At 43.6% G+C, this 15545-nt stretch overlaps 1 protein-coding gene across 8 annotated transcripts in view; it reads right to left on the reverse strand.

The window, feature by feature from the left end:
• Nucleotides 1-15545, reverse strand: part of LOC139264501 (ELAV-like protein 2) — a 145717-nt gene that overhangs the window by 127468 nt on the left and 2704 nt on the right. The window lies entirely within an intron of this gene.

Below are 15545 nucleotides of genomic sequence, written 5' to 3' on the forward strand. Positions count from 1 at the left end.
GTGGTCAGTGCTTCAATGCTGGGGATGTTAGCCTGAACGAGGACGCTGATGTTCGTGCACTTGTCCTCCCAGGGGATCTGTAGGATCTTTGAGGTGTCTGCTGTACGTGATCCATGTCTCTGAGCCATATAGGAGGGCAGGTATTACTACAGCCCTGTAGACTATGAGCTTGGTGGCAGTTGAGGGCCTGGTCTTCAAACACTTTTCCTCAGGCGGCACTGGCGGACTGGTATTTGCAGCGTGACAGCTATAGGAAAAATGCAGGGAACAGCACGAGCCCTTATATGTGGCCGCCTTCGACCTTAAAGGCCTTTGACACTGTTCCATGAGGGTCTATGGAACATCCTCCTCAGTTTCAGATGCCATTATACTCCTGCATCCTTTAATTAATCCAAAAGGAGCACTTTGCTCCAGATGCAGCATCCATCACCATAAAACAAAAAATGTTCCTTGCATGCCAAATCTCGACAAAAATATTTAGATTAAATTGCACTTGATTAGTCTGTCCATGCCTGTTAATATTAAGTTATTGAGTAAGACAAATTAAGCAATCTAAATAGAAGGTTTTTTGCACAAATTCAAAGTAAGCAGCTTAGAGTCAAGAAAAAATTATCTGGCTCATTTTCAGACAGTCCACAATTGCTGCCAAAGTTTAGTTCACTGTATATACAGCCATAAAATCAAACCCTGGAGAATAAAACAGATTGTTAAACCAGTCTGAGCCATGGTAACTAGTCATGAAAAAGACACCCATTCTATTTTATTAGGCTACATGAGCAAATAATTTTGGCACCTTGGACCTTTAATGTAGTCATTTCTAACTAAAATAAAGATTGTTACGACCATCATCATAGGCAGTCCCTCGAAATGAGGATGACTTGCTTCCACGCCAAAAAAAAAGGATGAGTTCACAGGTGTTTCGAATGAAGAACCCGAACTGCATCCTGAAGGATGTAAGATGCCTGTGCGTGGATTTTTTTTTTTTTTCAAAAAGTGTGGTGGCCGTTGCACACCAGCCACCACCCACATGGGCTTGACAGAGCTAGATTTTGGTCCAGTGGCAAGGATTACCTAAGACAACTGGAGACCTGATCTGCTGCACGGACCTAGTGCGCACACATATCAGTGTGGGCTGGCCGTGCTGCCCCTGGTTACGGCCACCAGACATCTCAAAGCACTTTACAGCCAATGAAGTATTTTAAGTGTAGTCACTGTTGTAATGTGAGAAATGCAGCAGCCAATTTGCACACTAGCAAGCTCCCACAAACAGCAATGGGATAATGACCAGACAACCTATTTTGTTTTTATGTTATGTTGATTGAGGGATAAATATTGGCCCAGACACCGGTGATAACTCCCCTGCACCTGGAAATAGTGCCATGAGATCTTCTATGTCCACTGGAGAAGGCAGACGGGGCTTCAGTTTAACGTCTCATCCGAATGACGACACCTCCGACAGTGTAGCGCTGCCTCAGCACTGCACTGAAGTGTCATCCTAGATTTTGTGTGCTCATGTGCCTGGAATACACAACCAACACACAACCTTCTGACTCAGCAGAGAGTGTGCTATCCACTGAGCCACAGCTGACACCAAGTTATACAGAACCAAATGCTTAATTTTTAGGGGCAGGTAGAAAGAAGGATGGGAGCGAGATGCTGGGCTGGGTTTGCATTTAAAAATTTGCTCTACAGGGAGCTTTGTCAGTAGGATATGGCAATATTTTATATTTTATGCAGACATTACACCTGACAGGAGAGCCTTTAGAGGAATAAAGGGCATGAGGATCGAGGAGGAAGAGTGGGATTAGATAAAGTGGCTGAAGTGGAAAAGAAACCAGAGAATTTTTGGCCCATCTATGCTGCAACATCCATTCTTGAAATGTCTAGAGTTGTGGCTACGAAAGCCACATCAGAATGATTTAATCATTTAAAAATCTGTGCCACTTCAAAACAAATTGAAGCACATTGCAACAATTTTGTTTCTACTGATCTGTTCCAACAGTACAGATAACTTTGAATCAAGGCGGTGGCAGCCATGGATTTAACAAAGCACAGTAATGTGATTGATCAAAATACAATGGTATCCCTGCAAGGCCAACACTAATTGCATACTTGAGATCACTGGTTGTACACAGTATTTTTCACAACAAAAGCCCAAAACAAAGATTGGTTTTCTCATTTAAGGACTTGAAAAACTAATGATTTTACTATTTTGCTATGTCAGTACTGTATTAAGATAGTTGGTGGCACCCTTTGGGCCCAAGTTTTCACCCCCCCCCACAAAAACAGCACTTTCTAGACTAAAAAGGGCGCCGAAAAGTTAGCTTCCAATTCGCCCAGTTCCTCGGACATCTGCGGCCTCGGCATGGCGCAGCACATCCAGTGGGGTGCGGACCAGGTCCCGGCGCTGAAACAGTGCCGGGACCTCTGCACATGCGAGCTAGAGTGTGTGTGCATGTGCAGTAGCTCCTCACAGCCTAACACTCTGCAGGCTGTGTGGGAGGGGCCCGAAGCACGCCGCCCCTAGCCCTGGCCAAATGGATTCCCTCATCGGCAGCCCGCTGCATTCCCCAAGGTAGGACTTCTATTTTTATTTGTTATTTATTGATTGATTGATTATTACTTTGGTCTTGGTGCTTTAGGTGCAGGGTTCCTTCTATTTTTTTTTTATTTGTTAATTGCTTATTACTTTTTATGCTTTGCAAGTCTTGGTGCTTGGCGCAGGTCCTCTCAGCTTCCTTGTTTTTTTTTTGTTATTGAATGCTTATTTTGTGTGCTTGTATGTATTTATGCTTCTTTAATGTTGTTGAGAAGGTGTTTAGTTCTTTGCAAGGTCCTCGCACTTCCCTTATTCTCCCCTCCGCCCTATCTCTGGCTACCTGTGCTGATTTCTTAGCTCACTGCAAGGTTTTTCTGTGTGGACACAAGTGACCACATACGCTAGCCTAAGTTAGTTTGGAGTAACTTTTAGCTGTCTAAACTTGCTTAAATGGTCAAAACAAGCGTAAGTGGCTGGTAATGCCCCCTTTTGAAAAAAAAACAAAACTAAAAAACCTAACTAACTCACTTACACTGGAGCAAATTAAATGGGTAGAATTGTGATTTTTAAAATACTCCAAAAGAATCTAGTTGCTCAAAAAAAGAGCAACTCCTGGGGAAACTTGGGCCCATACTACATTGTCTATAGCTTGTTAACTTGCCTCAGAGGGTAATATCTGTACATTAAGCTTTGTCCAAAAACAGGACATGAGCTCAATGCATGCTGAAATTTCACAAGTGCTATAGCGAGGGGTAAAAGTACGCCACTGTTCGAGGAGTCATGCCTGGGTAGAGCAATGCTGCGTTTCTCCTCATTTTGAAGAGAAGTATGTTGAATCAGCAAGTTAGATCAACCAAGCCATACTATCTCATTAAAATGATTCACAAAGTACTATGTTCAAACTTCAATATTTTCAAAACTCTTCCAACAAATGCAATTGGCCTCAAAGGCTGGACTAAGTTTATTCAAATAGATAATAAAGTACCAAGATTGATCAGATAATCTACAAAAATGGCTCCTGTACTGCTGAGATCAAGGTATCTGTGCAGTACAATTAGATCAATTACTATCAATTGTAAGGTTGGACCAATATCCTTGCTTTTTGTAAGGGACATGGGGTCATCAGGCAGACAATGGACATCATGCTTGTTATCTCCAGTTGGTCAGTTGTGACTAGTTTTGAGCTGGTTCAGCAATTTGATGTCCTGATGATGAACAACACAAACAGGCTAGCTGCTTATTTTCCATATTTTTAGATCAACTTGTCACTTTGCTTGCTTGAGAGGTTAAATCAGCCAACGGGTGCCATAATCCTCAAGTGCATGCTAATTCAGCTTCCCCATGCTATTAAACTTTGCTTTGACAAGTCAGTTCTCCCTAATAATTTTTTTTGAATTGTTAACTTTAAGCCTCAAAGCAAAAACAAGTTATTTTGATTGAAAGAGGATATAATCTACAACTCTGGCTCAGTAACATTCAATGCTAACTATCCCTGGAAAAACCTGTCACCATCCAGCTCCAGTGAAAGAAACTGAATTTTAAAAATAATTCAGGTAGTTAACTATTCATAAGCAACACTTTTAAATAGCAATTTACACCATTTATCATAGTTCTCACCTTGTTCCTCTATTGACAGAACATCTGTTCCAACTTGCTTTCCATCCAGTTGCTCTAAATTACGGTTAGTTAATACCTAGTGGTTTAATATACCTAGTAGTTTAACACTACACAGTTAACAATTTCGTACATGATTCTGCCCCCTCTTTCCTCCCCCACCCAAACAAACTGTATAAAGCTTTGACCTCAAAACTACCGACTGATGCAAAATGTAGGCAGCTGAATTACGGCATTAACTCAAATAGCTGCTGTATTCTTACTTTGAGACTTATTGGAAGTCAATACTTTTATGGATGCAATTCTGACAAGTGCAGTTTAGGAGCATTAAACTGCAAGCTGAGATTTTGTGTTAAAAAAAAGTGTCAATATTGTGAGCACGTGAAGTCGACAAGACTTTTAAACAATCGTACTATTCAGCAAATGTTTACAATGAATCAATAGATTGCCTACTGAACATACAACTCAACATACAACTGTCTTCATTCTGCAGGCATACCTTTACCTCGGATTTCAGAAGGAAAAAAAGCCACGGATTCTGCCTTTTCAAGAGTAATGGCAACATATTTTGGGTTCTTTCAACACCTCGAGCGCCATTTTCAACAAGCAAAGGGACCAACATATTAGTTGATATTCTCAAATAGCTTCAAGTCACACCATGCCTATCACTAACCTCCAGCCTTACAACTATTTTGTAGAAAAACAGTTAAACAATTACAACAGCACTACAACTATTTTAGTTGTAAACAGAAAATCAAATGCCCCCTGATAAGGAGGGGGGCACAAACATTTTCAAGTGCCTTTTTTTTTTTAAGGGCAGTAAAAACACAAATTATACAAGTGCCCCCTGGCTAAAGGGGAGGGGGGGGGGGCAGGGGAAGAGACACTAAAACCAGAACAAATTAAACTTGGACAAACATAAAATTAAAATTTGGTTGCCGGAGGTGATGATGCACTCCAGTCCTTCCGGCGCCCACCTTCGTGGAAGGCCACGAGCGTACTGGTGGACACCGCGTGCTCCATCTCCAGGGACACCCTAGCTCGGATATAACGGTGGTAGAGGCAGGCAGTCAGGCTGAATGACCCCCTTGGCCATGTCCAGGAGCAGTCCTTCCGACCTGCCCGCTCCCCTCGGCACAGGATGCCCAAAGATCAGGAGTGTGGGACTGAAGTGCAACCAGATTTTGAGAAGCAGCCCCTTCAAATAATGGAATAGGGGCTGCAACCTCGCACTTTCCATAAAAACATGGAACACAGACTTTTCAGGTGGCCTGGGAGCCCGTGAACCGACTTAAAAATGTATTGCACGAGACTGTTCCGTGCACCACCCTCCAGGTCAAGTCCCCTCCAGCCTTACAACCCCCTGATGTCTGCATCCCTCCAATTATGGCGTCTTTTCATCGTTCCACCATTGGCTGCCATGCGTACAGCCATCTAGGCTCCAAGTTCTGGAATTCCCTCCCAAAACATTTCTGCCTCTCCACCCAACACACTCCTCTTTGACCAAGCTTTTGGTCATCTGTCCTGATCTCATTATGGCTCAGTGTCAAATTTTGTTTTGATTACCCTCCTATGAAGCAACTTGGGACATTTTACATTAATGGCACTTGACAAATCTTCTGGAATTTTTTGAGGATGTTTCCAGTAGAGTGGACAAGGGAGAACCAGTTGATGTGGTATATTTGGACTTTCAGAAGGCTTTCGACAAGGTCCCACACAAGAGATTAATGTGCAAAGTTAAAGCACATGGGATTGGGGGTAGTGTGCTGACATGGATTGAGAACTGGTTGTCAGACAGGAAGCAAAGAGTAGGAGTAAATGGGGACTTTTCAGAATGGCAGGCAGTGACTAGTGGGGTACCGCAAGGTTCTGTGCTGGGGCCACAGCTGTTTACACTGTACATTAATGATTTAGACGAGGGGATTAAATGTAGTATCTCCAAATTTGCGGATGACACTAAGTTGGGTGGCAGTGTGAGCTGCGAGGAGGATGCTATGAGGCTGCAGAGCGACTTGGATAGGTTAGGTGAGTGGGCAAATGCATGGCAGATGAAGTATAATGTGGATAAATGTGAGGTTATCCACTTTGGTGGTAAAAACAGAGACAGACTATTATCTGAATGGTGACCGATTAGGAAAAGGGGAGGTGCAACGAGACCTGGGTGTCATGGTACATCAGTCATTGAAGGTTGGCATGCAGGTACAGCAGGCTGTTAAGAAAGCAAATGGCATGTTGGCCTTCATAGCGAGGGGATTTGAGTACAGGGGCAGGGAGGTGTTGCTACAATTGTACAGGGCCTTGGTGAGGCCACACCTAGAGTATTGTGTACAGTTTTGGTCTCCTAACCTGAGGAAGGACATTCTTGCTATTGAGGGAGTGCAGCGAAGGTTCACCAGACTGATTCCCGGGATGGCGGGACTGACCTATCAAGAAAGACTGGATCAACTGGGCTTGTATTCACTGGAGTTCAGAAGAATGAGAGGGGACCTCATAGAAACGTTTAAAATTCTGACGGGGTTCGACAGGTTAGATGCAGGAAGAATGTTCCCAATGTTGGGGTAGTCCAGAACCAGGGGACACAGTCTAAGGATAAGGGGGAAGCCATTTAGGATCGAGATGAGGAGGAATTTCTTCACCCAGAGAGTGGTGAACCTGTGGAATTCTCTACCACAGAAAGTTGTTGAGGCCAATTCACTAAATATATTCAAAAAGGAGTTAGATGAAGTCCTTACTACTAGAGGAATCAAGGGGTATGGTGAGAAAGCAGGAATGGGGGTACTGAAGTTGCATGTTCAGCCATGAACTCATTGAATGGCGGTGCAGGCTAGAAGGGCCGAATAGCCTACTCCTGCACCTATTTTCTATGTTTCTATGTCTATGTTTCTATGTTTACTACTAGGGGAATCAAGGGGTATGGTCAGAAAGCAGGAATGGGGTACTGAAGTTGCATGTTCAGCCATGAACTCATTGAATGGCGGTGCAGGCTAGAAGGGCTGAATGGCCTACTCCTGCACCTATTTTCTATGTTTCTATATAAATGCAAGTTGTTGTCTACATCACAGTAGCTGTGCAATCCTGAGGCGAAGCAATTTTACGACAAACTTTAATACAATACTTTCCTCTTCACCATGGGACCTAAACATATTTTCCCTAATATCACAAGAAACAGTGCTGTTATTACATATTTTGCGTCAAAGAATCATTTTTAAACCAGAATTTGAGTTGTGCGGAGCCCTTTGTGGCAAACTCTCAGATTTGGTCTAATCAATCACTGGTAGGCATGTGTCCAACTCACCCACCTCCACAAGAAGTGGACTAAAATCTATGGAAACACTTCTGAAATTGAGTTCTTCTGCCTACCTCCTACTTAACAGAAAGACCACATAATAAAAGGCACTTTTGGGGGGGGGGAGGGAAAGAGGGGGGAGAAAGAAAGGAGGAAGGAAGAGAACACACAGCTGCCACTAACGGATCTAAGCCACAATTATTAAATGGAATTATCAGGTATGGCAATCAGATGGATTAAGGGTCAAAGAAAACATTCCATTTGCCACTCCCTGCAAATAGGAACAAATCATAAGTTGGCAGAATAACTAACATCCTAAGACTATATCCTACTATACCACTGCAATATCCCACACAAGGTGTATTGACTTCAAATTCATAAGTTTCATCTCGTAGCATTCATTTCAACTGCTGTCACAGTAACATTAAGAGCTGAGTATTGGGGGCATGCGGGCAGGGGGAAGAGAAAATAGGAAAAGGACACACACACATACCCAACCTACAGGCAGATTAAAATTTAATATGAAGTAGAAAGTACTGCACACACAGTACTTAAGATCACACTTTTTTTTCTATGAACCATATTAATTGTTATGGGTGAAGCAGAGTTCCAGGGGCATTAGTGCACTCCAGCTTAACACATCTAATTACCAGAGAAGCAATCAAAGCAAATCAAAATGAACTGTATAGCCAAAGCTATGTGGAGTAAGTCAAAAGTAATTAAACTGGACCTTGAATGCTCAGCCCAATTCTGGTCAGACATGGGACAGTGCTCAAGAGATGTGCCTTTGACTAGGAACATAAATAGGAACAGAAGTAGGCCATTCGGCCCCTCGAGCCTGCTCTGCCATTCTGTATCATGGCTGATCTGATCTTGGTCTCAGCGCCACATCCCTGCCCACTCCCATCTCTTTCAAAAATCTGTATCTCCACATTAAATATATTCAATGACCCAGCCTCCAAAGCTCTCGGGGGCAGAGAATTCTACAGATTTACGACCATCAGAAGAAATTTCTCATCGCATATGGGGCCCCTTATTCTAAACAATGCCCCCTACTTCTAGATTCCTCCACGAGGGGAAACATCCTCTCTGCATCTACCTTGCCGAGCCCCCTCAGTATCTTGTGTTTCAATAAGATCCCCTCTCATTCTTCTAAATTCCAATGAGTATAGGCCCACCCTACTCAACCTTTCTTCATAAGGTCAACCCCTTCATCTCAGGAATCAACCTGAACCTTCTCTGAACTGCCTCCAATGCAAGTATATCCCTCCTTAAAATGAGACCAAAACTGTACACAGTACTCTAGGTGTGGCCTCACCAATACCCTGTACAGCTGTAGCAGGACTTCCCTGTTTTTATACTCCTTCCCCTTGCAATAAAGGCCAACATTCCATTTGCCTTCCTGACTACTTGCTGTACCTGCATACTAACTTTTGTGTTTCAAGCACAAGGACCCCCAGGTCCCTCTGAACTGCAGCATTTTGTAATCTTGATTTTTCCTGCCAAAGTGGATAACCTCACACTTTCCCACATTATACTCCATCTGCCAAATTGTTGCCCACTCACTTAGCCGGTCTATATCCCTTTGCAGATTCTTTGTGCCCTCCTCGCAACTTGCTTTCCCCACCCATCTGTGTATCAGCAAATTTGGCTACATGACACTCAGTCTCTTCATCCAAGTCATTAATATAGATTATAAATAGTTGAAGCCCCTAAAACTAGTTTCAAGTTTAAATTAGTCTTATTTTAAATCAATGTTCAAGGCCATTGTATTGAATTAAATTGTATTTTATATAAAAACAAAATGTCTATTTTCTACAGTGACCAGTTTACAAGTTACAAAGAATAGTGTAACCTGTTTTACTGGAGTGACTGATATTGATGCAAGAACACAAGTAACAAGCTTCATCTTAAATTTAGTTTAATAGCAGAGTATATTTGGATTTGGCCAATACAAGTGTTAGTTTTTAAGTTCAATTCAAACCAGCCAAAAGGTATAAAATGTCCTATAGATTTGGACTTGCCACACTATGGCCGGAATCTTACCAGCCCTGCGAGTTTGGAAGTGGGCCCGCTGTCAAAATGGCAGAGATTGATAGCGGAGCGGAAGTCCGCCTTGAATCCACTTCCGTGTGAATGTCCAAAGTGTCGGCTGTTGAATTCTAAATTTCTCCCAGTCCTCAGGTTTGTTGAGTTTTCTAGCCAAATTATGTGCCTCTTCCTTGGCTTTAACACTATCCTTAATTTCCCTTGTTAGCCATGGTTGAGCCACCTTCCCCGTTTTATTTTTACTCCAGACAGGGATGTACAATTGCTGAAGTTCATCTATGTGATCTTTAAATTTTTGCCATTGCTTATCCGTCAATCCTTTAAGTATCCTTTGCCAGTCTATTCTAGCCAATTCACACCTCATACCATCGAAGTCACCTTTCCTCAAGTTCAGGACACTAGTTTCCGAATTAACTGTGTCACTCTCCATCGTTATAAAAGAATTCTACCATATTATGGTCACTCTTCCCCAAGGGGCTTCGCACAACCAGATTGCTAATTAATCCCTTCTCATTGCCAGACTCCAGTTGGTTCCTCGACAAATTGGTCTAGAAAACCATCCCAAATACACTCCAGGAAATCCTCCTCCACCGCATTGCGACCAGTTTGGTTCGCCCAATCAATATGTAGATTGCAGTCGCCCATGATTACTGCTGTACCTTTATTGCACACATCCCTTATTTCTTGTTTGATGCTGTCCCCAACCTCACTACTACTGTTTGGTGGTCTGTACATAATTCCCACTAGCGGTTTCTGCCCTTTGGAATTCCGCAGCTCCACCCATACCGATTCCACATTATCCAGGCTAATGTCCCTCCTTACTATTGCATTAATTTCCTCTTTAACCAGCAACGCCACCCCGCCTCTTTTTCCTTTCTGTCTATCCTTCCTAAATGCTGAATACCCTTGGATGTTGAGTTCCCAGCCTTGGTCACCCTGGAGCCATGTCTCCAAGATGCCAATGACATCATACGTGCTAACTTATCTGCGCAGTTAATTCGTCCACCTTATTCCAAATACTCCTCGCATTGAGGCAGACCTTCAGGCTTGTCTTTCTAACACACTTTGCCCCTTTTTGTTTTTTGCCTTGGGTTTCTCTGCCCTCCACTTTTACTATTTTCCTTTCTATCTTTTGCTTCTGACTCCATTTTATTTCTCTGTCTCCCTGCATCAGTTCCCATCCCCCTGCCATATTAGTTTAACTCCTCCCCAACAGCACTAGCAAACACTCCCCCTAGGACATTGGTTCCAGTCCTGCCGAGGTGCAGACCATCCAGTTTGTACTGGTTCCCCAGAACCAGTTCCAATGCTCCAGGAATTTGAATCCCTCCCTTCTGCACCACTGCTCAAGGCACGTATTCATCTGAGCTATCCTGCGATTCCTACTCTGACTAGCACGTGGCACTGGTAGCAATCCTGAGATTACTACCCTGGAGGTCCTTTTTTTAAATTTAACTCCTAGCTCCCTAAATTCATCGCGTAGGACCTCAACCCGGTTTTTTAACCTGTATTGTTGGTACCTATATGTACTACGACAACTGGCTGTTCACTCTCCCTTTTCAGAATGCACCCGCTCAGACATCCTTGACCCTTGCACCAGGGAGGCAACATACCATCCTGAACTCTCGGTTGCGGCCACAGAAATGCTTATCTATTCTCCTTACAATTGAACCCCCTATCACTATCGCTCTCCTACTCATTTTCCTGCCCTCCTGTGCAGCAGAGCCAGCCACAGTGCTGTGCACTTTACAGCTGCTGCTGCTCTCCCCTGATGGGTCATCCCCCTCAACAGTACTCAAAGCAGTGTTTCTGTTTTGCAGGATGACGACCGCAGGGGACCCCTGCACTGCTCTTCCTGTTGGTCTTCCATTCCCTATCTGGCTGTGTACCCTTTACCTGCAGTAAAACCAACTCACTAAACGTGTTATTCACGTCATGCTCAGCATCGTGCATGCTCCAGAGTGAATCCACCCGCAGCTCCAGTTCCGCAATGCGGTCCGTCAGGAACTGGAGGCGGATACACTTCCCGGACACTTAATAGTCAGGGACACCAGAAGCGTCCCTGACTTCCCATGTAGCACAGGAGGCGCATAACATGTGTCCAAGCTCTCCTGCCATGACTTGACCCTTAGATTAACTTAAATTGGCAACAATGCTAATGGTTACTTACTGATATAGAAAAGAAACGAGCAGCACCACCACCAACCTTCTCTGCAATCACCTGATGCTGCACGACAGGGCATCAGCACCCGACCACATTGCTGCCTGGGGTACACCCTTGATGTCATAAGCAGCGCCAGGTTGGCACCACCCCAGACCAACACCATAAAGCATCCCTACAATGCCCAAGCCATTCCTTTCCTTTCACACTTACCTTTTTTTTTTGGGGGGGGGGGGGGGTAGCAAAAGGAGGTACCATTATGCCTCACCTTTCATTGCAACTCACTAAGCCACTTCCACAAAAGGTGCACACAGGTCTGTCCAAGAATGTGTTTCACAACACATTAGCAGAAACTTTACATCAGCATTGGCGATAATACCCAAGTGCCTACCCTTGTGTGTTAGTTGGTATGATTGGACAAGGATGAGGGTGCGTGAGAGTGCGAGGGATGGCTAGTGAGAGATGTGATAATGTCGAGGGGAATGGATGGAGGTGCAAGGTAAGTTGGTATGAGTAATGATGTGCAGGGGTAGGGTAGGGAAGGCAGAGAGATGGGGATGTAATGAGTGGCACAGCAGGATGAGATTGAGTGTGGCTTTGCAGTAAAATTTTGTGATCTGAGATCATTGAAAGATTTGCTCCATTGCAGCCTAGTCCTCCTGACGACATCCATCCCTGCTTGTGCCCTCCTGTACAACGTGCAATCAGGCTGCGTTGGTGTCTGGGGAGGGAAGAGAACCTATTGGAAGGGAAGAGAACCTCCCTACGTACTGTGACTCTCTCCATAACCATCTGGAGGGAGTCACGGGAGAGCCTGGGTGCAGTCGTGCATCTTTGTGCAGTGCTAGTCAGTGTTTACAGCACCTCAATTCTGTAGAACACTGACAGCACAACTGTCAAAATGTATATGGACACGATTCCTTTAAGGAAACCGGCTGATGACATATGACACTTCATTTTAATTGGCCGGGAACCTCGCAGGATGGGCTTAACAAACCCCAACGAGGTAAAATCATGTTGGAGGCCCAGATCAACACAGCTGCAGGGTCGGGACTCGCCACGAAGATCACATCCTGTGGACCCGCTAAGGTTGATCAAATCCAGTCCTATTGACGAGTTTCGCACAAGTTTTTCTGTCATAACTTTTAGACCTTAAAGTAAACCTTCCTTCCCCCCCACCCCCCATAATAGGGCAGGACAATCTACTAAAAATGTACTTCACAATTCTGATGGATTCTAGCAATTGCTTGACCTTTAGTTCCAAAAAGAAAACCACCCATGAACTTGAAAGTCCTTCGAGATATTCAGCACAACGTCCTCATCAATTATTTGTGGAAACATTTCTCTTCAGATCCAAATTCTACAACTACCATGCAAACGCTGCCTTCTCAATTGGGGGTTGCATCTTTCAGTATCTTAAATGGTGTTAACATGACATTTTTGTATCCAGCACTGAGGGGGTGGTCTATGGAAATATTTTTTTCCAGGTTTGAAAAGAATTATAAGCAAGTATGATGATATGCTCATCAGTGGGCTCTACAACTCAAGTTATTCCCTCCTTGTCCTTCTCAACTTGTCCACAGCCTTTGACTCGGTTGACAGCCATCCTCTTCCAACGCCTCTCCTCCATCGTCCAGCTGGATGGGTCTGCACTTACCTGCTTTTATTAACAATCTAATCGTAGCCAAAGAATCACCTACAATGGCTTCTCTTCCCACTCCTGCATTGTTGCCTCTGGTGTCCTAGAATTTATCCTTGGACCCCTCCTATTTCTCATCTTCATGCTGCCCCTTGGTGACATCTTCCAAAAACACCGTCAGTTTCCACATGGCATACTGACGACATCCAGCTCTACCTCACCACCACTTCTCTCGACCTCAGTATCCAGTACTGGATGAATAGAAATTTTCTCCAACTAAATATTGGGAAGACCGAAGCCATTGTCTTTGGCCCACACTGCAAACTTTGTTCCCTAGCTACCGACTCCATCCCTCTCCCTAGAATCTGTTCGAGGCTGAACGAGACTTCAACCTTGGTGTCATATCTTATCCAGAAATGAGCTTCCAACCATATATATGCGCCATAACTAAGACCACCTACTTCCACCTCTACATTGTCCATCTCCACCCCTGCTGCTGAAACCCTCATCCATGCCTTTGTTACCCTGAGACTTGACTACTCCAATGCAACTCCTGGCTGGCTTCCCATTCTACCCCACATAAATTTTAAGTAATTCAAAACACAACTACCAGTGTCCTAACTCACACCAAGTCCCATTCACCCATGCTTTCTGATCTCCTGGTTAAGCAGCACCTTGATTTTGAAATTCTCATCCTCATTTTCAAGTTCCTCCATGCCCTCTCCCCTCCCCATTTCTACAATCATCTCCAGTCCCACAACACCCCCTATCTGCACTCCTCCAATTCTGGCCTCGAGCATCCCAGAGTTTAAATCGCTCAACCATCAGTGGCCGTGCCTTCAGCTGCCGAGGCCCCAAGCTCTGGAATCCTCTCTAAACCTTTATGCCTTTTTCCTCCTTGAGGACGCTCTTTAAAGTCTACCTCTTTGACCAAGTTTTTGGCCATCTGCCCTAATTTCTCATGTACCTCTGTCAAATTCGGTTTAGTGCCTGGAGACATTTTACTATGTTAAAGACGCTATATAAATACAAGTTGTTGTTGGAAGCAGGCAACGGTTGAACAGTTGTGAAAGCTTCTCATACACTTGGAGCACCCAAATAAAAATAATTCCTGAAGTCCAGCCCAGGTTGCACCCACTTCCAAAGCATGGAAACAGTCTAATCTCTGGTCAACACCCTCTCCAGACACCTGAATGTTGCAGTGTCAGAATTACTGACACCACAACCTCAGATGGTTGCATTTTGGAAGCACCAACCTTCAAAATATGCAGTTTCTGCAATAGTATAAAATATTTAAATGTTAAAAAACATATGCTGTTGGCTCTGCACAGAGATCAATTCCTCTTCTCCCAAAGTTATAGACAGCATGTTCCATTACAAACCAACAGGATGTTTGACATCAGCATTACTATTTTACTCCTTTTAATGTGCAGCAAATAAATCAAATCTTCAACCTTGTAAGCCCACCATCTATGCAACATGCTGAACACCGGGTCACTTATTTCAGCAAGCATATTCTGAACTCATGGATTAGAGTATTAAATAACATTTAAGCCTATAGGCCTTATTGTATTTACCATCAGTAAACTAGTTAATTGCAACAATTATTTAATTCAAGACGATTCATGCCATGTTTACTTCCTCCAGGTATCAATGTTCACTATACAAGTGAAAGCTGGCAATTAATGAAAATTTGCTCTGCATTATGATAATGTCCTTAACAGCGAGCTAAGGCAATCATCTCCACAAGATCACCTTCTGAAAGGGCTTACAGCTTTAGTTCACTTGGCAAGTCTCAATTCATGGTCAGTTTTGCTTGCGTGTGCCTTTAATTGCTGGATAGCAAGAATAGTATAATTGCATCCAAGAACGTATATAGTGTAAGTTTTGGGTCAAATATAAAATTGCTGTATTTGCTTTATAAACTATAGTAATCCATAGCACGTTAGTCCTCTCTAGAAGTGGAGGAATTCTACTTGAACAATGTGTTTCCAAGAGGTCGGATAATTCTCTGAAATGAACGCATCGAGTTGGCTTATTTAAGCATAGAATTTAGAAATTACAGCTTGGTGAACATGAACATACTCTAGGAAAAAATGTACTCAGAAATAGCCCAACAGGTTGTGAGGCTTTAAGTTAAATAATAGAGTCTTGTCGGCTATAGTTTTCGTTGTGGAGTAGCAGTATTACCGACAACCATCCACACGTCAGCACTAGCAACTCACCCTACATAGATAACAAAGGAGAAATACCAATC

Source organism: Pristiophorus japonicus, chromosome 1 (assembly GCF_044704955.1).
Source record: "Pristiophorus japonicus isolate sPriJap1 chromosome 1, sPriJap1.hap1, whole genome shotgun sequence".
In the NCBI taxonomy this organism is placed as follows: domain Eukaryota; kingdom Metazoa; phylum Chordata; class Chondrichthyes; family Pristiophoridae; genus Pristiophorus; species Pristiophorus japonicus.